The 22962-nt window shown below is 38.8% G+C and overlaps 1 protein-coding gene across 6 annotated transcripts in view; it reads left to right on the plus strand.

The window, feature by feature from the left end:
* Positions 1 to 22962, plus strand: part of foxp4 (forkhead box P4) — a 363043-nt gene that overhangs the window by 211600 nt on the left and 128481 nt on the right. Inside the window, exon 1 of one of the 6 annotated variants that reach the window (XM_048172846.1) lies at positions 951 to 1542. The exons of the other annotated variants lie outside the window; for them this stretch is intronic. The gene's annotated coding sequence lies outside the window, so the exon portion shown is untranslated. Of the gene's footprint in view, positions 1 to 950; positions 1543 to 22962 lie in introns of those variants that run through there. 6 annotated transcript variants of the gene reach the window in all.

The following is a 22962-nucleotide window of genomic DNA, read 5'->3' on the forward strand; positions in this document are numbered from 1 at the left end:
AGATTAGTGATTGTACATGCAGCGTAACTTCAAAAAAGTTGACAAACAACTATTTTTCGGTAAATCTAAAGCTATAAATACTGCCTTAAAGTGCTTTTTTTTTTTTTTTTTTTTTTTTTTTTTTTGACCAGGTCCATATGGCAGGACATAGAAGTGAAGTCAGCATTGTTTTATGAGCCTATGAGCCGGCTGCCTTCATTTTAGGCCAGCATGGCTACATCTTGGGTTATTGATTTTTCTAATGAATATGTCTTGACTAATGGGGGTCGTATCCTATTGTCCAGTGGAGATGTGAAGACTTTTTTGATGGTTCAAGTAAAAGCCATTTTTGCTGAGAGAAAGTTTCCACTGGCACTGACCATAAAATAAATCATATTTGAACATTTTTGATAAGATGACAGATTACTGACAAAGCATCACCTTGACTATCCATTAAAAGTTGGAGTGAGATTCATAAATCAACAACTTGCCAACATCATATATGGTCCTGAGTGATGATTTTCAATAATGATATTAATAGAATAGCACACAAATCATTTATACTATTTGTATGTGTTGATATATATAGCTATTAATATAAATTATATTAATAAAAGCCATTTATTGCACTATACAATGTTATCTAGGCCTATACGCATCTATCTATAACACTGATGTTGATAATAATATACTGTTTGTATAATTATAATATTTAAAACAGCACATTTTAGAACAATTATAATACTACTTATTGACAACAAAGCCAAATTATGACTAAATGATGACAAGCAGCAAGAACAGACTTGTTATTTCCTGAAGAGTGTATGAGGAATAAGGTAACGGTTCCCGTGGTGAGTCTGTCCTTTGACTAACATCTGTTGCTCGTCGGCTGCCACAATGGCCAAACTAAACCATCGATGCGCGCGCAGGTGAAGAGATCAGCGCCTGGAGCGCGCGAGGTTTTCTATTGTGCTGCGAGCGGCGGCGGCAGCGCAGAAGATGTGTGCGCGCGCCCGTTCTAGGCGTATTACGGTAGACCAAACTGTCCCCTAACACATCGCCAACACAAGACACAAGCGGAGTAATTCAACACTGATTTCTCTGCGAATGAGCGAGGAACAGACGAGATGCCAAAAACTCCAGCGAGAAGCATTATTGGGACTTTAGGAAAACTCACCGTGTGATTAACAGAGAGAAAGAGGGAAGACCTGAAGCGACGAGGAGGCGTAAAGAGCCGCGTGCTTGTTCTTCATGAACTTTGAGGAGCGCTGTGACCATGCAGCCTTTGAGCTAGTGCACGATTATTGTTTCCACTTATCACCCTACTGAGTGACCAGTCTGAGAGAGGAAGCCAGTAAAAAGGAAAGGAAGACTAATAAAGACAGTTGTCGTTGAAAGTAATGGTCTGAAGACATCACTCAATAGAACAGGATTTTTTTTTTCTTTTTGCGTTGCTCTTCAGAAGGTTTCTGGAATCACTGGGACATTCACGAGAGCTGGAGCGACACATCCACATGGTCCAGCCGTAGAGTGAAAGTAGAGTTCTTCACAATATCCTAACAGGTTCATATCCACTTTTTTTACTACTTCTTTTTCTTTCTTCCTTTCTTTCTTCTTGTACTTTGCGCCTCGCTCCTTAAGCGATTTTAATATTAATATGCATCCCAGATTTGAACGCACGGACGCGTTATCTCACACACTTCATCAGATCAAAAGAAAAAAAAGTCAGTGTATTTTCTTAGATGTTTTGCAAATGTGATACTAAAGCTCTCAGTACCACAGTACATTTGACAACTTTTAACTTTTTACGTGACACTTTTGAACCGGAGATGAAAGCGTGTTATTATTCTCCACAAAAGAATAATACGCGATTATGAATTAGAGACATGCACATTTTTATTAAATAAATTTTTAATAACTTAGAAGGGGTTTTAGATAAAAATGAACCTCGATAGTGAAAAAGATTATAACAAGTTTATTGAGCATGTGCAACTGAGTTTGAAAATATCACCTGCTCTAAAATATTATCAAATGAACATAGGACTTGTTTTGACAGATCAGATAAAGTAACTTGAAATAAATATATGTTAGTGAGCATTTGGTTTCATTTGAAAGACCATATGATTCTTCCACAGAAATGTAGAAATCATATATTGCTTGGCCTTTACCAATAAACCTCTCGTGTAAACAGTTTAAGTTAATAAACAGCATCGAAATATGCACGCAAACTAAAAAGTTAAACCGCGGCTTGATGTACTTTTTTTTCCTTATTCTCCGTGTAGCTGATTGTTTTTAACAGGCCCTCAGCAGATAGTGATCTGATCTTATGCAAATAACCCATGCCTTCTGATTCATACGTTTAATAGAATAATAATTTAACGTTTTAAAATTATAGCAGAAAGTGAAAAGAAAAATAAACGAAACGCATTGAAGTTTGTTGTTGTTTTAGGGTCTATTAGCGGTGTGTGTTACTGAGACAATGAAATGCTACAAATTTAACGAATGAAATAAAAGAGATATAAAAATAAGATTAACTCAGCATGTATTGATTATTATTATACTTATAAATGAGTGTGATTTCAAATGCATCAATTGCCGCGAGATACACTGAGTAAGGTTTGTATAGATGCAAAATCAGATTTAAAAACTGATGAAAAATTATTAACTTTGCACATCAAAAATTGTAATAAAATATACATTTTTTAACTGGTCAGTTTTTGCCTCGCCTTTATGAGTTAACAGACAGATTGCTGACCAACTTCAGTGATGCAAAACTTAATATCTTTATTTAGGGATTCATTTTTACACAGATACATGAGATACAGATACAAGATTAACCTTTTATTTTTAAACCATATGTTTAATGGCTTGTACATTTCGTGATCAAATCAGCACTGTTTGTTTCTCTCTCAGATACAACAGTAAAACTAAAACAAAACAAACTAGCAACAATTTTAATGTGGGCATTAAAAATAAGTCTGCAGAGGGAACTACAGTTCAGGAGTTGAACCAAGTACACTAGTAATTCACACTCTTTTTGTACTTGGTTTTTAACAATAAATCTATATTCAGTCTTTTCCTGCTAATGAAAAAAAAATATATATATGTAGCCTACACCTCATCATCCTCATAATCTTGCAGTGTGTTAATCTCATGTTATTAAGGACTGATGAAGCTTTTGACACGATTAATTTAAATCTCATGGAAAGTATACGTGAATGTTGCCTTAATTCACTGTTGGCATTTACAGCACAATGGAAACGTATATTAAATCATAAGAAAGAGAATGCTAAATTATTTACTTTGATGTCATAAAGTGTTTCTGACATTTTTAATTTGTTTAATCTTTTAATTAATTCATCTTCATTATTACTAACAGCATTTAAAAGCACATAAAAGGATTTTGAAATTTATTTTATGAAAGCTTACTTTCATAAAATAATGTTTTATTTTATAAGAATTGTTTTTCTTGAACTAAAACACTTTTTTTTTGTCTCAGTGCTGCACTTGTGTGCTCCTACAATGTCCGTTCTTTGATATATTGCCTCTTATGATGAACAGATTCCCTGCTAATTGAAATGTGACATGTGTAAATGTAGATGAACATAAGCATAAAGTGATGAATACAATTTCCATTTGATCTGCTTGTGTGTTAGATGAATAGAGTGATTGAATGGTTTTATGTGCTTATAGAGTAAAAGTGATAATTCATGAAGTTGACAAAGAATATGGCATTTCGTTCAGGGAGGGCATTAAAATGGCAGTAAAGTGGGTAATTTAGTTATTTGCATGGCCGTCAAGCAGCTGCAAGCGGCAACAGCTACACCTCAGCCGATAGTTTTAGCACTTTATTTCTAACGGTGGACACCAGGCTACCGTAGAGTTCAGGTTATAATTGATATATCACTTTTTCTGTGATAAGTGACTGGGTTTTTTTGTTGTTCTTCATGTTTATACAGACTACAAACCTTTCGGAGGTCTTTCAAATACGTTATTTTGATGAATGTGTGGATTGCATGGCAGGCTGGTATTCAGCCCACTGTGGGTATTTTTCTGGGTAGAGAAGGTCGGGAATGTGTTTATTTTGGACGTTGATGTTGAGCCTGACCTGATGCCAGGTGTACATTCAGGCATGTTGCTTTTTGATGCATATTTTAGGAACGTTTGGTGATTGAAACTTTATTTGAACAACCAGTTTCTTGCTAATGCAAATATATGTCGGTGTGTGCTGTGCAAAAAGCATTTAGTGCTTTGTGTGTGTGTGTGCTCTTTTCAAATTCAGATGAGCCTCAGTGAAGTGATTTAGAGGTAAATTTAAGTTTTTCAATATCACGGGTGGTTTTAACACAAAGCACTCTTGTTCTCATGAAGCACTGTCCCTTAGACCCTCACATAGCATTTCAACCATTAAACTCTTTTACCGTTCCAAAAATAATGTTAGTTTTCACACAAGTGCATTTTTAGCTAAAGCATTTTGAAGAGCAATACATATCCATCTCTAACTGATTAGGATTATTTTTTGTCAACCATACTTTTGGCCACTTCTGCTCTCCGAAACATGTTTGTGTGAAATATGTCATGCCTGCGTTCTCCCTTTCATATTTCAGCTGACCTTACGTGAAAGGTCAGGCTGTAATTTTTACGCTCGTTTGCGTCTTTGAACGCATCAGCTCTGGCGTTGACCAGCAGCAAGCGAGCACCAGCCGTAGATTAAACATGTGGTTTTAATTGAAGATGTTATTCGGTGGAACGGCAAGGCTGAGCATTTTTCAGTGTATGTGAATAATAAATTATGCACGTTTTTAGACAGTGAGGGCTGCTTTTATTACTAGTCAGAGAGTGGTGTCATTTTCTCCTCAAACTCTGAGCCTTGAAAGAGGAAAAAAGGAGCTAACTACACTACAAATGACACTAAAGCAATTTCAACCAACTTCAGCATCTGCAAATTAAAAACCCAAAAGAAAAAAAGAGACCAGAGTGACGGATGTTTTCCAGATGACAATGTTGATCTGATTAGTTGAGCTAGATATCGAGAAGGTCTGGTGTTAACTGTTTCAACTTTGAGAGAGACCAGACCGCAGCGCAGAAATGCTGTCTCGGCGATCCGTCAGCTGAAGATGCTGCTGGACGTTGTTTTCTTTTGTGTATTTATTTCCAATGTGAATTTAATTCTCCACTTGAACTCTTAAGCACAGTTTCTCTTCGCCGTGACCTCAGTGGCACGTTTTTTTTTTGTGCAATTTTTTGGTTTTCGCGCACAAGGTTTCCTGTGTGGGGAGGCTTCACGCCGGGTTTCGGGAGAGTGCCAGGCTGTTATGAGGTGATGACTGTCTTAAAGAATGACCCTAGCGTTTGCTTAGAGAGAGGAAGGGCCCATTTCCGATGAGCTGGGGAAATGTGGTAGAAGGAAAAGCAGGGTGTTCACTGGACGGAAATGACAGTACTTGAGTCTGAGGCGTTGATCATTACTTCTCTGTATCCATTAGCCGAGCACCTCAGGAGAGATTATTGGCAGCTCGGAGCTGCAGATGCGGATGGAAAGTGAACTAGTGCACTGCATGGTCAGTCACATGTGGATACCTGCTTGAAAGAGTTACAACTGGCCTTTTTTGCCTGAAACAGTTGCAGGTACCTGTTGGTGTGATGAAGAACACTGTGTATTGATCACTGAAGCCTTGATAGTGTCTAAGGGAGGATGTAAGCTGAAGTCATAAACTTGCTCCCTGTGGCCACCGAAGCTGCTTCTGCTAACTTTGCGTTCCAGCTGACAGCTGTATTTGTGTTATGGATTTTCTCTCAGTCCGCCGTCTTCCCCCCTCGAGCCTTCACCCCCTCCGCGAAGGTCTTTATAATGCGACTTGCTGTATATTTTAAAAACCCCAGCGTAACGCTGACAAGCCATCATGTCCATCAGAGAAGCAGCCGCATCAGTAAAGCTCTTTGGGAAAGATGGGAGCAAACTTTCGGAATTGTCACAAAAGACGTGACGTGATGTCAGAGTGACAGCTGCGGCTTGTTTGAATGAGTCTTAGTAAAGTTTTCGAGAGAAGCCCAGTTCTGTTTCTCGCTTCTATCGCTGATAAAATCCCACTCGTGACGCCAAATGCTAAGCTCTCAAAACAGCGATCGCGATTACTGAAAACTTCTGCCTAAACAGGAGAGGAGAAAACCTCTGATGGTTTATTCCTCGCTGCGTTGCCCGGCTTTGTTTGGCGGCAACGGCGGGAGGAATTCCTGTCAGTGTTGCCGGCCGCAGTAAACCTTAGTCCGGGTTTAAAACTCTAATCCACCCCCAGCTGCCGAAGGTGCGAGCGGTTCCCGTTCCTGAGGGAGATTCTGGTGCTGCACTGTATGCTTGGATAAATCCCCCTCCCCACTGTGTGACCATATAAGTAATAACCATATAAATGCATCTAATTTTCATTCGCTAATCCGTAAAGTAGCAGTGGAATGGAGGAGTGTTGGTTTCTTTTATGGTATTAGTAATGGGTAACAAGGGGATGCCTACTTAAGTTATTTGCATTTGAAACGGACGAATGTGATACATCTTATGACAGAATTATCTTTTAACCATGTGTAAAACAATCAGATTCATCTTTCCATTTTTGATTGATGCTTTTTCTTCTGCTCCTCCTGTAGTTAACTTTTTTTTTAGACACTTTGCAGTCTCTTAAAAGAAAATCACATTTTCAGAATGCATGTCATGTTATAAATACCTAAATCCATGCATTTCTTTGTGTTGTGTAATGTCTTGTCTTTTTTTCCTCTTCTCTGACGCTGTTGTGGTGAAGTGTCTTGTCTTGGTGGGGGGTGAGGAGTGCGGGAAGCGCAGCGCAACACACTCGCGCTGCAGGAAAAGCATGTTATCTAGCGCTAACCATCACTTGCCAAATAATGCGAGGGCTTTAAAACACAGGAAAAATCTCTTCAAGAAGCTTTTATGGAAATATATATATATATATATATATATATAAAAAAAATCTTTTTAAACCTGTAAATATATTTATATCATCTAAAACTTGACAACATTCAACATTAATTGTTTTTAACTAAATTAATTGGTTATATTCTAAACAAGTGTATTGTTGTGATTTTATAATTTAATTGTTTTTCAGTTAAAAATCGAAGATTTAACAATAGCTCAGGAGGAGGAGCAAATTTTAAGATTTAGAAAAATGTGAGAAGAAAAAAAGATTGATTTCTGTTCTTGCTCCATTTAAAATTGTGTGTGATGAGCGCTGCTAACCGTTGGTTAGAGTTGCCTTTTGCTCTCGGCTGTGGTCTGTGAGCATTGTTGACCAGAAGACATCTGCCACTATATTATCCCCAGCTGTTATCTGAATAATTGTATAGTAACCCCCCTTCACACACACACTAACACACTCACAGACAGCCCCTCACTCTCCATTCATCGGAGCGCTAGCGGGAGAAGTCAGGGAGAGTATTTTCCTTCGGAGGGGTCGCGGATGGAAGGAGGGGTGGATGGGTTAGGGGAGCCGGTCAGACTTCATACCGGTTGAGCTTTTCTTGCCGGTAGGTTGGGGGCACGATGGGCTCTGTACCGGTATGATGTCTGCCCTCGCGGTCACTGCCAGTCGGCTGACATCTGTAATGGGATTCTACATCCATACCCCCTCTTCCCTGGGAAATAACCCAGCCACTAAATCTAGGATTAGCACTCCTGTCCAGGACTTTTCCACAGAAGTGAATAAGTTTTGTGCTTTGTTTTCTCACCCACTCACTTTTTAATTCACCTCCACAGTCTTTTTTTTCCCCTTCCGTTGCATGGCAAAGAAAGGTGTGAACAAACAAGGTGCTTTGAAAATTTTAATGTATTTATATTATAAAATGTAATTCACTTTTCATTCACACTTATTTAATTTGACTAAATAATTATTGCATGCACTGTTTAGGGCATATTTCCTCTTGTATTGCATTTAAATTAAAATGTTTTTTGTTTCCAGCATGTGTATAAAAGTGTGTGAGTATGGAAAGAGAGATGCAAATCCTACAAGTCTATCCTCAGCATTTGTTTTTTTATTATTTTTTTATACATATTTTTAAAATGGCAGGTTTACAAAAAGCTGACGTGTGTGTGTGTGTGTGTGTGTGTGTCTTGTACTTCTTCAGCATAGCTGTAATATACTTTACTTCATAGCGGTGCTTTAATGGTTGCCGGTGTCCATGGCCAACTATATAGTGATATCATTTGAACCAAGTTAGCTTTAGCTAAATAAATAAATAAACCGATGAGCAATTTTGAGCTATTTTCCATTGATGTCCTCTTTGCAGCTTTTTGAGAGGCTTTATCCAGGCTTTCACACTTGCTCCCACCCACATACCGAAAAGGCGAACTCCAGCACTGGTTTGTTTTCAACTCTGATCACTGGATGACACCAGGGCGACTTGAAGTGGTGCGACCTCTCGACCTCTTTCTTTCTTACCTCTCTCTTATTCCATATTCTTTAAATCTGTGTGTCGGAAGACATTTGTGCGCAGACATCTTGCCTTTTCAAATTAATTAGTCTCCTGGCATCCTTGAACTCTCGTTGAAAGGGGACCGAATGCTTTAATTAAAAAAGGAATGATGGCCAAATTCATGTTCCTCCACACACATGCGCTTTTTTATGGGGAGGAATTGCATTGCTGTGATATTGGGATGACATGGCATTCTATGGTAATTTTTCACTTTCAATTTGAATTACCTTTGCTGACATGACCCGTGCCCGGATTTTATTAAAGGAATCTACATGATAAAAGTTGCAGATAACTCCAGATAGAAAGGTGTTGTGACTGTATGCTTAATTTTGAAACTAGCATACCTAATCTTTACTTCATTTCTTTTCAATCAAGCGATCATTTTTATCAGATAAAATGGTGAGCGGATGAAAGGCTGAAGCCTCAGATGTAAACCTATTCCTTGTATTAAAACCTGATTAAATTTGTTTAAAGAGTTCGCATGCGGCATTTTATCGCATTCAGACATTTTCACGTCTGCGTTTTTTGAATAGGTTGTGAGGAAGGACTTTTTATTCTGTGATCTTTTGTTAAGTGTTTGGTTGTCATAATTGCTGTTTCGGTTCATAGAAAAAAAAAAATGAATTCCCGCAGGTAGAAGAACAATTGGAGAAAAATGTTTTTGAAATCTCTAGATAAGAAGAAATAGGGCAATATGACCACTGTCCACAGGTGAGCTATTCTCCTCTATCATTTTTAACTATGGCAAATTTTTGCCTTTGTTTCTTCTCACCCTCAGATTTCTTTTGAAGTATTTACAATCTGTTAGTAATGGATAAAACACAAATGCAGTATTCCTTCAAGGACTAACACAATTTTATGATTTGCTTTAAAGCAATCAGCTCAGCAAAACAAGCCTACAATACAAGTGCATAAAAAACAGTTAACATACTCTAAAGCCTGTTAATATAGAAAATTATTTATTTAAATTGTGCGATACATCATTTTATGGTCTCATTTTCGATACAGTTTTTGAACAGCCAGAGTCTAAGTGAAGGAGGAAATGATTACAGCGGCGAGTTAGGCTGAACTCGACATCTCTGACGAGTGAGTTTCTTTATGAGGCTTTGTGCTGGGCGTTTGTAAAAAAAATCTGGCCAGAGAGAAGTTTCCAGAAATCCTCAGTCGCAGCACATCTCCTGGGTGCTATTAGGCTGAGACGTCTGCGAGTGCGAGCCTCCACCGTCCCTCCTGGTAACGCTCCGCGGTTTAGAGCAATCACTTTCCGAACACCAGCTTGCCATGGCTAATTTCAAAAACACAGCCATGGCTTGTCCCTCACGACCCCCCATGCAAAAAAAAAAAAAAAATCCCAAAGAAGAAAAAGCGGTACAAAATAAAGTCTAAACCCTCTAGGCGACGTGAATTTTGGATTTAGTGTAGGAAAACCGGTCTGATCCTGTTCATAAGGGGCCCTAATAAGGATCTGCTACTTTTTTTTCCTGAAATGTATCGGCGATAATGATATCGAAGAGGTGAGGTTTTCAGCCTGTCCAGTCTCTTCACTTTTCTCTCCACCTTGTCCAAAAGGTTAATTGTATTTGAAACACATACAGCTTTTCTGAAAATTTGACAGGTCAGATGTAGAAGGAGACTGTGCGGAGTGAACAAACCCCACGAGGTGGCTGTATTAGCAACCAGAGCGGCTCTCTTGATTGACTGCCAGTAAGCCGAACCCCTCAGCGGAGTAATCAGCATCCCCCAATCATTCAATAAACACCTAATCAGACTAATTGACCCACTCCCTGTAGGAAGCGGAACCCGTGGCCTCACTCACACCTCGATGTGAATGACGAGTGGCCCGGCTGCCCTCTGTTAAGGTCTCAAACATTTCAATAAACATTGAATAGTATTTTTAGTTCTGAACCAGGGTTTATTATGCACTGCTGTGGTCAGTAAGACTCATAGGCCCAAAAACAAAGGTTTGCGTGTGGTCAGTTGAGCTCTGGAAGCTCTACAGCGGCCTGTACTCTGTGTTATGGAAACCCCCCAAAATAAACGCTAAAATGTGAGGAATTTGATAAATGCTCTGATTAGTTGGCCACCCTATTTTACAGATAAAGAATGAGCATAATGCATAAGGAGGAGGGGGAAATGAAAGAAAATATATGTGGCTATTCCAGCAAAAAATAGAATTAGTGTCTCATCACCTGTTTTATCTTAGTATATTAATGTGTCGTCCTCAGCAGCTTATCCCAAGGTTGTCTGGCGAAATCGCTTTAGCTCCGTGTGTGTTGGCTGACTTTCAGAGCAACGCGCTTCTCCAGCCGAATCCTCCTTCCCACCCGACTCTTGACATGCACTGTCTTATCTTCTTGACAACTTTGTCCACAGAGACGTTCCAAAGATATTGATATTACAATGTATTTTATTGTAATGAAATATGTGTTAAGCTTTACTTTGTCAAATATGACTTATCGCCCCTCTTAGATCCTCTGTCTGAGGAATCTGGAATGCCGTACTGTTAAGAGTTGCTCTGAAAAACCTAAAAGGGTCATAAAAAGAGCTGATTTTTTTCCTTCTTTTTTTGTGCTCTAAGTGCTTTTGTATTTCTTTTCTAGGGGAGAGTTGTGAGTTTTCTCAAGAGATTGTGACTCTTTTTTTTTTTTTCTTTCTTTCTCCTGTCTGTAAAGCACATTTGTATCTTTGGCTTCTCTTCTTTCTTTAATTTGGCTAAAGGTTCACCTCCAACCGAGACAGCAGTTCAAAAACACCTCAAATATATATACACACTTGCACACTCTGCCGGATTATATGAGGAAATAATTCCATACAGTCATCCATCCTACAAGAGTATTATTCTCTCGTTCTGTCCCCCAACACACACACTCTCTCTATTTTTCTCTTTCCTTTTTCCTTATATTCCTGCCTGGTAATGAGAATGTGTTAATGAGAGTGAGAGATCTTTCGGCTATAGCGTAATTTATCAGAAAGGCATAGTTTAAAAAAGGAAAAAGAAAAAAAAAAAAAGAATGAGAGAAGAGACGGCCCTTCAAAGAAATTCTATTCTTCTTATTTCTGAATGTTTGATGAGACATTGAAAAGTTTTCTAACGTCATGCGGCCCGAACAGTACAGAACAGTGCGCTGTCTAATCACGCTTCACAGAAAAATGACTTCCAACCAGATTTAATTAACTGATAAGAGGGGCTTCAAATTAATTTTTCAAGGATGTTAGATTTTGATTAAGAAACTCCTAAAAGAAATAGACGAATAATCAATTTTTTAATCAACTTACTCAAATGGTAACTGGTTAATATGGTAATTCTGACAATTAGGCCAAATGTTGTAGAGCAGCATTTTCAATGCATCCTTGTAAAGAAATTATAATATCTTCACATCTAATTATCACGGTTATTTAATTTTTTGTGTGGCTACCTCTCAATTTCACTATTCAATTTCTTTTCTCTTCTACACCTCTTCCATTAGGTCCATATTCAAATGAGAAGTTGGAGATAGTATTAAAATGAGACTTTGAGAGCACTGAATGGAGTCTTTCAGAAATCCTTATTGGACGGATATTGGGTTGTGGGGGTGGGGTGCCGAAAAGGGAAGTGTTAAATTTAATCGTAGTCGTTTACATTTAAAGCAAAAACGACTCTTGAGATTTCTTAAGCCTTTCGTCGCCTCTGTAGATTACATGAATTAATGGCGTGAACTTAAGGCTTATTCATTCTGAATGGACGTCTGCCTATGAAGGTATGAGAAAAATTAATGTTAAAAGTTTGGAAGTTTTTTTTAGTGTGGTGAAACTGATGAGATCTTCACATTTGATTGTAGTTGAGAAAAATAGAAAAGCTTGCATAGCATTTTACAATAATTGATCATTTTAATTATGATCTTTTCCTTAATCAGCTCTCCGGTCAAAGCCACTTTCTAAGATTTATACAAGCTTAATCCAAGAATAACAGACTTTTATCATGTTGCCATACACTACCTTTCAAAAGTTTGGGTTGTTAAAAAAATTCTTTCAAATAAATTCTGTTCTTCTGTACTTTCTATTTATCAAAGAATCCTGGAAAAAATGCGTCAGAGTTTCCACAAAAATATTAAGCAGCACAACTGTTTTCAACATTGATAACAATAAGAAATGTTTCTTGAGCACCAACTCAGCAGATTAGAATGATTTCTGAAGGATCACGTGACACTGAAGACTGGAGTAATGATGCTGAAAATTCAGCTTTGCCATCACAGGAATAAATGACATCTTTAAAAAAATATTAATTTTTTTAATTGTAATAATATTTCACAATATTACAGCCTTTTACTGTATTTTTGATCAAATAAATGCAGAATTTGTGAGCAAATGAGGCTTTTTTAAAAAAAACAATTATTTTGAATGGTAGTGTACATATAAAATTTGATTTGTCAAATTCACGTTAACAGTTTTTTTCCAAATGTAACAAATACACGTATCATGCATACCATAGTTTTTAGCATTTTTTTTTTTTAATGTCTACTACTATCAAAGGCGTCTTTGTTTCATTCACCGAGCGTTACCCTTGTGCTTCGTAACAAGAAAATATTGACAAAACATTCGAGTGCTGTCTTAAACGGCGCAAGACTGGCTTCCTTTCCCTTTGAACTCGCTCGCACAAGTGGCTAAGTAGCTTCTTGAGCTAGGCCCGGCTGGCAAAAACTCAATATTGAACGTACATATTCAATTAGCAAAACTCATTAGCAAAACTTGGCGTTTGTTGTTGTTTTTTTTCTCTTTCTCTCTGGCACAGAATTAATGGTTTTGATATGCTAATTAGCGAGTAATTTAATTTCAAAAGGCCTCAATTAACAGCGGCATTGTGGACACGATGAAGTTAAGCAGCGTAATCTAATTTGCATTAGTAACGAGCAGGGAGTAATTAGGGGACTAATTAGACACTTCAGACAGCACTTGTGTTTACTTTCTTAATGAAGTGGAGGGCTTTTTTTCCGTAGGAGCCAGAGTGTGCCAAGCATCAGAGGGGTGGCGGGGGCGGGGATTTGGCACTAGGAGACGAGTGGCATATGGCTTACTGATCGGCTCCAATTACAAACCCAGCTACCTGTCACGTTAGTGGGCTGGTGACGCGAGTCTTCAGCCCGGCGCGCTCTCGAGTACCAATCGCCAATCCTGCATGTGTCGGGATAGACATCATGGGCCGAATGGAACCTTCTGGTGGAATTTCACCGTTCTGTGCCCTGGCTCTGCATGCTGTCTGATGAGGTCATAGTGCAGGGACATGTCAGAGCCATTACGGGCCTCCGCACGCCTGGCCGGATTGGTTTAAAATTTTTGTACCAGGGAAGGACCTTCTGCAGAAAATTCCAGATGGCCCTTCTTTCATAGAAGACGGAAAGTTTTTTTCTCGTCTTGAAAGAGATCCAGGCTTCGGGACGGTAGCAGATGGAGAGGTATCGGGGGCGCAGACTGTTGATGCACACTGTGACCTGGGCTGTAGTTTGTCTTGCTCTCAATAGTCTCATGTAGCCACTTTATCACATGAGTGACAGGATGTAAATGAAATGAAAAGGAGAGAACACGGCAGAGGAGGTCTCTCCGTCTCCCTTCACTCTCTCATTTATCTGTCTTTCACTCACTTCCTTTCTCTCTGTTTAGCTTGCTGTCTGGTCATCTGTTTTCCCTGCTCTTTTGGGGTATAAGCAGACTCTCTGATAAAAGGATATTTGGTCATGGGCTTGGTACACAAGCCAGTGTTATTTTCTCAGCCGTTGCGTCAATAAGAAACCCTGCTTCTCCAGGAGTATCCAGGCAGCTCGCAAACATTCCACCAGCTTTTCCAGGCTTTGTCCGGCAGGCGGGTATAAATTATAGCTTTGCTTTTGTTGAGCATTAGTTTTCTTAAAGTGACCACACACTGAGGACTCCTTCCTCTTTGGTACCAGATGATTTTTTTTTAATGTCTGACCAGGGCTCATCAGTAAGGATTTTTTTTTAAAAATGGCCCATATTTACTTGCCCTACCAACCTTTTCACTTGGCCCCACCACAAAAGATTGTTTTATTATTTTATTTATATATATATATATATATATATGTAAACAGTATAGTTTTAGATTTACTACTACTACAAATTTTATTTCATTAAACATTTTTTCTCTCCATTTTCTTATATTGAGGGATGTTTCACTTAAACATTGCTAATTATAAATACTTTTTGTGATTTTCAAGTTTGGGTAGTGTGCAAGATTTTTATATATTTTTTTCTGCACGAAAAGTTCTAAACTATAAATTATACAGCTGTAACGTAAATCTATTCATTGGTTTGCTTGATAACAATTGCATATAATACAATGATTGACATTTGTTTGATTTGTACTTTTTGGCACATTTTTGTTGATGCTTCCGTTGATGTTTTTTTGCTAATTTAACAAAACATCTGTGTTAGCCAGCTAGTATTGGCTAGTGTTTAAGGTTTCAAAGGATAGAAAATGGATGTACAAGATTAACAAAAGTAATATTTTTAGTTTTGTCAACTGGCCCGGAACTCCCTCACACTGGCCCCGGGCCAGCGGTGCCGTCTTTATTGTTAAGCATTCTGACTGATGCAAGTGGCACCAAGGTCGTAGTAGATAAACAGTAGGAAGGCCTGGAGTCATCATGTGAAGTGCTCATTTATTTGAATTTGCGCTGGATCCCATTAAAATGTTGAGAAATGAAGGTAAACAGTGTGGCCTGTAAGTGTATTCACAGAAGTCTAATTGAGGGCTTGAGTCTGTGTACTGTTAAAATGGGGGGCCCCCCTCAGGATGCCGGGGCCAAGCTCGATTTGCGTAGGAACACTGTGAGCAAAGCAGCCCCAAAATTTCCGAGTCTGCATGTCGTCTGCATCTTAGTGGCGCACGGGATCGGGTTTCAGGCGGAGTTGTTTTTGGATACAGTAGAGCTGTGAAGTTGGCCCGCCCGTCAGGAAGGGTGGAGCTGTAGGTGAAAAAGAGGGCAATTTTGATTGACAGCTTTAAAGTGGGTGGGATTAAAGTGTTAGTTTTGAGGGTTTACTGTGTGCATATGCACAAATTATATTAATATTGCGACTAAATTGCCCCACCCACCCGCTTTTAATTGCAAAACTGTATTCCAGATTCACTCAACCTTTATATGGTTCCTGGAAGGGGACCAGGGTTTGATTTTTGCATTACGCTTTAGAAGTGGAGGTGAAATCCGAACCCTTCCTTGTTTTAACAAGGCGACTGACTCATTGGCTGCTGGTTCAGCAACGGACTTCGTAGAGCTCAGTCTGTTTTTCGCCCAACTTTCTCACTTTATGACCAGCCGCCCTGTTGATGTGTTTAAACGCGTTGCTCTCTATTACTTCTGACAGGCATGAGGAGTTAATTAATGCCGCTGGCAGTGTAAGATCTCCTCGGCTGGGCTGGGACTATTTCTCAGATACTATCCGCTGTGTTGACTACACACTGAAAACAATGACAGGGCACTGTAAACTACAGCTCCCATGAGCGGGTGGCTTGAATGACTCAATATTGCCAGGATTACACACTCTTTTAATGTTTATATGATCGGAAGCTACTTTAAAAAAAAAAAAAAATATTCTAATAGCTCACAAGTAATGGAAGTACTCTCCAGGTGGGGCTCATCCCTATCAGGGCTCTGAAACAGAAGGCTACTGGCAAATTACTCTCGCATAGGGGATCAAACCGGTTGTCCCAGACACTGAGATCACACACAATGGAGGAACAGGAGGGGAAGAGAAAGGGGGGACGACAAATATGCAGCTGCCTCAGCCACCCCAAATAGCATTGTTATTGGACTTAGAGCATCAGAAAAGAGGGGAAAAACAATAGTGAAAAGAAAGGGTTATGTTTGTCAAGTCCACAAAACCACAGCAGCTGTAGCGGCAGAAATCCTTTCACGCCGAGCCGTCCTGTCAGTCAAACGCAAACTTAAACGCACTGTAATAACAGGCCCTAGAACCAACTTGATTTTGCTTTTACCGTCCACCTTGTAAGACACGTCCTCTCCCGTCCAGAACGCGCTAGCCATCACACTAACCTCCGCAGAGAGAAATGAGATAGGGGGTCAGGAAGTCTGCTAGTCTTTTGCAGAAATAAAGGGCGTCGTAAATGGGGTCTGACTCGAGGTTGGCAAGAGCAATACGATTCATGTAAATGACATCCAGGGCTACGGAGAGAAAGAGCGAGGGAGGGATTTCATGTACTGTAGTTTCTTTGAATGGCTAGCTGTGTTTAATAGAAATGCAAAAACGTACGTCTTGGTTAAAGATTTCTTCACACGTGAGAGAAGTAAAGGCAAGCGTGCGAGATGTTCTGAATTAATGCACTTGTCCGGATTATATGGTTTTTTGAAAACTTACCGCACTCTGTAATTCACACGCTCTCCGTACGAGGCTCGATCATGCACTGACTCACATCATACACGCGCTTGTTTTTATGTAATGCTCTGATTTATTCACCTTTGGGTTGCCCTTTCTCGTTGATGGGTTTACAACCACAACTAATGCCTGAAGCACAAAGAAAATGAATATTCATTAGCACCTGAACATAAGCCTTAAGTGGCCACGTTTGTATTGATTATTATGTGTAATTCATGTGCCTTACTCAGTCAACTTAAGGACCGCACCACTCTCGCTTCGGGACGGTTAAGCGAACGAGGCCCTCTGAATTGAGCCGTATCACTTGCAGCGGAGGTTTTAATATAGCGTCTGCCGCTCCGAGGTTCCGCAGGAGTGTCAGGTGAGGGGAAGAGGTGGGAATGATACAGCGTTTCCCCCCCTCTCACTCAGCCTGAGATTTGGTGTAGATTTAGTACCGTGCATTAACCCCGGCACGGTTTATGGAGTCGCCTCACATGTCCGAGAACGTTTCATGAGAGGAATATTAATCTTGGGCGCCGTCGTACAAAGCCCTGCCAAGCCAAACTTTCTCTCTCCCTCCCTCTCTCTTTTTCTCTCACTCAAGCCATCTTAAGACGGAACTGAAATTGCCTACCCGAGGTAAATAAATTACTTTCATCGATTGGTGTAGTTAGAAACTGACTTTATCACAGTTTCACTTGACAAGAGTCGGATCCTGGCCTGATAAAGCGCTTCAGTATTAGGGCTTGTAAAATCAGTGCTCTGTTTCTCGATGGCTATCGCACTATATTAAAATGGAGGAAAATGCAAAAGCGATGGCCTCTGCTATCTAAGGTGTCCAACTACACACAGTCTGAGATATGCAAATAAGTGTCTGGGATTCGCTGGCTGCTGTTGAATATTTTTAGGGGAAGGATTGACAGGGCTGTGAATCTCGCTGTGAACCTGTGACATTATAATGTACGTGTTATGCTTGGCATGTTAAATAGTTCGGTGACACTGTTAATCATTTATGATTGACAACTCGACAACTTTAGGAAGCTTTGAATTAGAACTTGGGAACAAAATGGTATTCACTGTTTTTATCACTTTCTATTAGGGCTGCACAATGTATCGCACGATACGAAAAATAACACTGAAATCGCAATGAAGTATGGCTCCAAATGCGAATCCATCTGAAAGCACTGCGAGTTTGAAAAATCAACACGCGTCAAACATCTTTCCAGAGTCATGAGAAGCATTTATTAACATCTTGTCCAACAAAAGACAACATTTCATAACATGTTTTTACTCCAAACTCACTTCATAATGACAGTTGAGCATCCTTCTGTGAGATGATGTGGCTTCTTACACAGAATAATGAAGTCGTTTGTTTATTAGTCATGTTTAATCAATCAAAGTGTTTCAATCTTCTGTTTATTCAGCTGCAGCGGTAGTATGATGCACATAGGGATTTCCTGGAATGACACATGTTATCTACTTCTGCGGCAGGGCATATTTGGCGTTTCTGCGCGAAAGCGTGATATAAAATTTGTGATAAATCACAATATATCATACAGCCCTATTTTCTATTGCTCATATACTTAGTTGGAGACTATTCTGACCACATTTAATGGTGTAAAAGCAAATGCATTTAAAATTTTAAATTTTTTGTAAAATGAACAAGACAGCTGGCACTGCACTCTTGTTTTGCCCATATGATGTGCAATGAACAATATCTGATTTTTTGTAACATTATATGACAAATTTTCACTTTAAATCATGTTTTTTTTCTGTTTCTCCCCCCTAAAAATGCTATGCCATTTTAGGGAGCCATAGAGTCTTACCGTGGGTTTAAAGCACATAGTAACCACAAAACACCCTAGCAAACCCCATAACACTTTGAACATCTTATCAACACCATATCAACCACCCAAACACCCTTGTATTTGTGGTGGCAAGTTTTGCAAGGGCAAATGATACTCATGCATTTTTGCAGAAAATGTAAAAATGTACATGTGTACTTTGGCTCAAACCCAAAGAGGTTAAAAGTTCACCCCAAGGCAGTTTGAACAAGTGCATGACATAAAGCAGATGAACAGTGCAGTCCATTACACATACTGTTTTAATAGAGACAGTGCTGATGTTACTGTACCGCCAAGTGTTCAAAAAAGAGAAGGGAAAACACTATGAAGAAAAGACCCACCTATGACTAAATAAATGGTGCAATCTCTTTCCACACATAATTCATTTCCTCTTTTGTCCGTCTTCCCCTGTAAAAAATGAAACCCTTTCTTTCTTTCTCGTATTTAGCTAGGCTAAGTTTCATTTACAATTTGTAATAAACGTCTTATCAAATGGTAGGGGGTATTGCGTCAGCACTGCTAACCTCAGTCTTGAGGTTAAATTCAAAGCCATCTCTGATGTGCATAGTTTACAGAACAATAAACCCAGTACACACACTCTACACTCTTTTTTTTTTTTTTTTCAGTTTTCCCTTTTTTTTTTTTTTTTTTTTTTTTCTTTTCTTTGTCCTTACGCAAGACCTGACAGGAAAACTGTGACAGAGGCCTGAGCACACTATCTATTAATTAGCTCCCCTTTGAGGAGTCTTTCTCCACACACACACTCGCAGTACAACCACAGCTGTCGGCTTCTTTCTCTAATGTCCGACATCTCTTTCTGTGGCTCCTTAACGACTGCAGAAATATGAATGTTGTTGGAGTAAATTGCAGGTACATTCGGAACAGGGCGAAACAAGGCCTATTTTTTTATTTACACTTATTTGGCCCGGTCCAGGCGTTGATGTGCTGTCAAACAAACAAACGGCGTTTCATTATATAAGAGATGCAGAAGATTCAGGAATTAATTAGAAAAGCAGCATCTGAACTCCCAGGGATTTTCAGTTTGCTCATCAGTTATTTTAACAGTTAATTGCTATGTGGGAGGGTGTTAATTGGAATTCCTTTAGATGATGTGAACTTTGCTTTCCCTTTCTTCTTTTAAAGAAAAGCGTAATATTTAATTGGCTTCTGCCTATTGAGAGAGCGAGAGAAGTTTGCAGAATATGAAATATGTCTGCAAAAAAGGCATTGAGCACAGACAACATTTAGGATCGTCTTGTTGCAAGCACGGAGCAGCTTGTAAATAATTTGTAATTGAAAATAGTGATTAGCTTAATGTCTAGGTTTTCTGTATCACAGCTGACATGATCCGATATCCTGCAGGAATACGCTCGGCTCTGTGCTGAATGATCGTAAGGCGGCTTGTAGATGAAACAAGGTCAGTGGAGACCTCACCAAGCATGAAGCTGGCGTATCCACCACACAGAAGTCCCTCAAGACATTTCTGATGTGAAATGTAGCGTTCCGCTGCGTGTCTTTCCCTCCTCTGTTGTGCAGACATGTGCAGCGGCCAGCTGCAGGCATTCCAGTGCAGCGGTCGCAGGATCTTCATAAGTGTTCCAACTTGTTGGCAAAGCTTAAAAATGACACTGTTCCTGGAAGACTGTCTGAAGACGCAGTAAACGAGAAGAACGAGACGTGAGAATTTGATACTCTGTGATGGTTGATACGTAATGTGTACTTACACACTAGCACTATATGGGATGTTGAGTGATTTGAACATCTCTTTTCTCTGATTGGCTTTCAACGCAGTGATTCCCCAAAGGGTACTTAAGCAGGTTCCATAGGGTACGTACAGATTTAGATTTTGCTTTGATAAAAAAGCTATGTATAATCTGTACAGGTGTCTTCCACACACATTTATGAAACTTGCCCGTTACACAACTGATTAATTAAGAGTAATCATGATTTGTTCTTAAAAAAAAAAAAAAATAATATATATATATATATATATATATATATATATATATATATATATATATATATATATATATATATATATATATATTTTAGTTATTTTGTTCATAATATTATTATATAATATTATATATATATATATATATATATATATATATATATATATATATATATATATATATATATATATATATATATATATATATATATGTATATGTATATATATATATATATATATATATATATATATATATATGTATATATATATATATATTAAAAATAATGAATTATGGCCAAATTCATGTTTTTTTCCCCCAAGTCATAATACTGTATATAATTTAGCATAATTAATATTTATGCAAAATTTGATACAGTTTTAACTTAAAAGAAATAAAAAAAAAACAAAATAAATATATTAAAATAACTAATTTAATGTTTTTCAATTCTTTTAACTCCTATAATACTGTATATAATTTAGCATAATCATTAATATTAATGTTAAATTTGTATATAGTTTTGACTTTAAACTGAAAAAACATGTAAATAAAAATATTAAAATAATGAATCATGACTAATTTCATTATTTATATAGCTGATTAAATAATACTTAATACAATACTCCAGTATAATATTGACTTAATTTATGTAATGATTTTTTTTAGTTCCTTTTATGATATTTTAATATGTATGTATTTATTTTTTGCTATTTTTATTTGACTAATAATATTAATGATAATTCTAAATGATGTCCAGCGAAATATGATTTAAAAAGGAAAAACGTCTGATTTGTTCATGATTGGCTTAGAACTTACTAGGGCTGGGCGATATATGAATCGACTTCGATAATGAACCCGATTTTGCGTGGCTTGTCCGTGAACTACGGCTTTGTCTATTAAAAGGCGCTCCATTTTAAAGCAGGTGATGGCGATTTAGCGGTAATCAGGGAACCGGCTTTACTGACGAAATGCGCGTTCGAATCGCATGCGATATATCGCCCAGCCCTAGAACTTACTAATGGAGCCATGGTGGTACATAAGACAAAACAAAGTTAGGAAACACTATGTTTGCTGGACTGATGGTTACTTGGACACTGATATGATAACGGTGGTCTGCCAGCTGGTACCAAGTTGTTGCTGTGTGAGTATAAACACGGAATCACTACTGTGTATCTCAGTGAGTGTGTATTATTGTTTGTCTGCCCGTGTGTGCGCGCGTTTGTGTGCACCCTTCTGTGACTGTCTACTGTGAGAAAGTGACATTTTGTAATCCACTTGGATCCCCAGAGGATATTGACTTCTTTTCACTCCCTGCCTAAATGCTGCTTGTTACCTTTCAAAGGAACAGTAGAAAGGAGGAATAGAAAAGAAAAGGTGCAGAACAGTTCCTTGTAGCCGTGTGCCCATCACTGTTCTACAGCCAGCGGCGATAAACTACATCCTTTTGGATCCAGATTCCTGCTCTGCTATTGTATTTACACTCTACATTGACTTGTTGTTTGGTTTCACACTGTTTGGCAGATGAGATATTGTTTCAGTTTGGGTGAGAGTTTGTGAACAGGTCTGGCTCATATATACTCAGCTGTCTGAGTCTGCTGAGCAAAAGCTTTCATTAAAATTCCCACAATGCTGATGGATGTCAATGGGTGGAGGAACAACTTCACACAGCTGATGCTAACTATAGGGCACTGCATTTTTAAGCCCTTCACTTTACGGTTTCATTTTCATTCAGACTTTTTTTTTTTTTCCTTTAAAAGAACACACACATCGGTGAATGAGCTCAGAGAGGTGAAGCCCGTAAGGTGGAAGTGGAACTGACGCACACCCACACAAACACACACGCTAACCCTCCTGGCAGGCGCTTCCAGTAACGACTGAGCTTAAAAGGAAGGGTCCTGGCAGGCAGGTATCGGGGCAGCCGAAGGGCAGACTCGCACATAGCTAAAGTGTAGCTGTGAATGGCTGCAAAAGGCTGTTAAATGTTTATAGAGTTGCCAGTCGGCCGTGGACTGAGTTCCTCTTGCGTGGCGAGTCACGACCCTTAAGATTAAGTAGTGGAAAAACTACTTTGATTTGTGAGCTGGAGCTTGTGTGAACAGTAAGTTGACCCTCAAACCTAGTGGGCTGCCCTCTTTTAGCAGTTTCTGACCTTTTCCTCCTCAAATTGTATGGGTAGATCAGGTAGAAACATGAGCGCTGCACTGCCTCAAGAACTTCCCATTTGGTTTTTTGATCATATACAGTTGCATGGATTCAAACACTGGCATTGCATACACGCTCATTACATATGCATGCCTCATTGTCTATTATTGATGGCTTGCAAATCTTTAGGGGATTTTTCT

The sequence above is a fragment of the Megalobrama amblycephala genome, linkage group LG21 (assembly GCF_018812025.1).
Source record: "Megalobrama amblycephala isolate DHTTF-2021 linkage group LG21, ASM1881202v1, whole genome shotgun sequence".
In the NCBI taxonomy this organism is placed as follows: Eukaryota; Metazoa; Chordata; class Actinopteri; order Cypriniformes; family Xenocyprididae; genus Megalobrama; species Megalobrama amblycephala.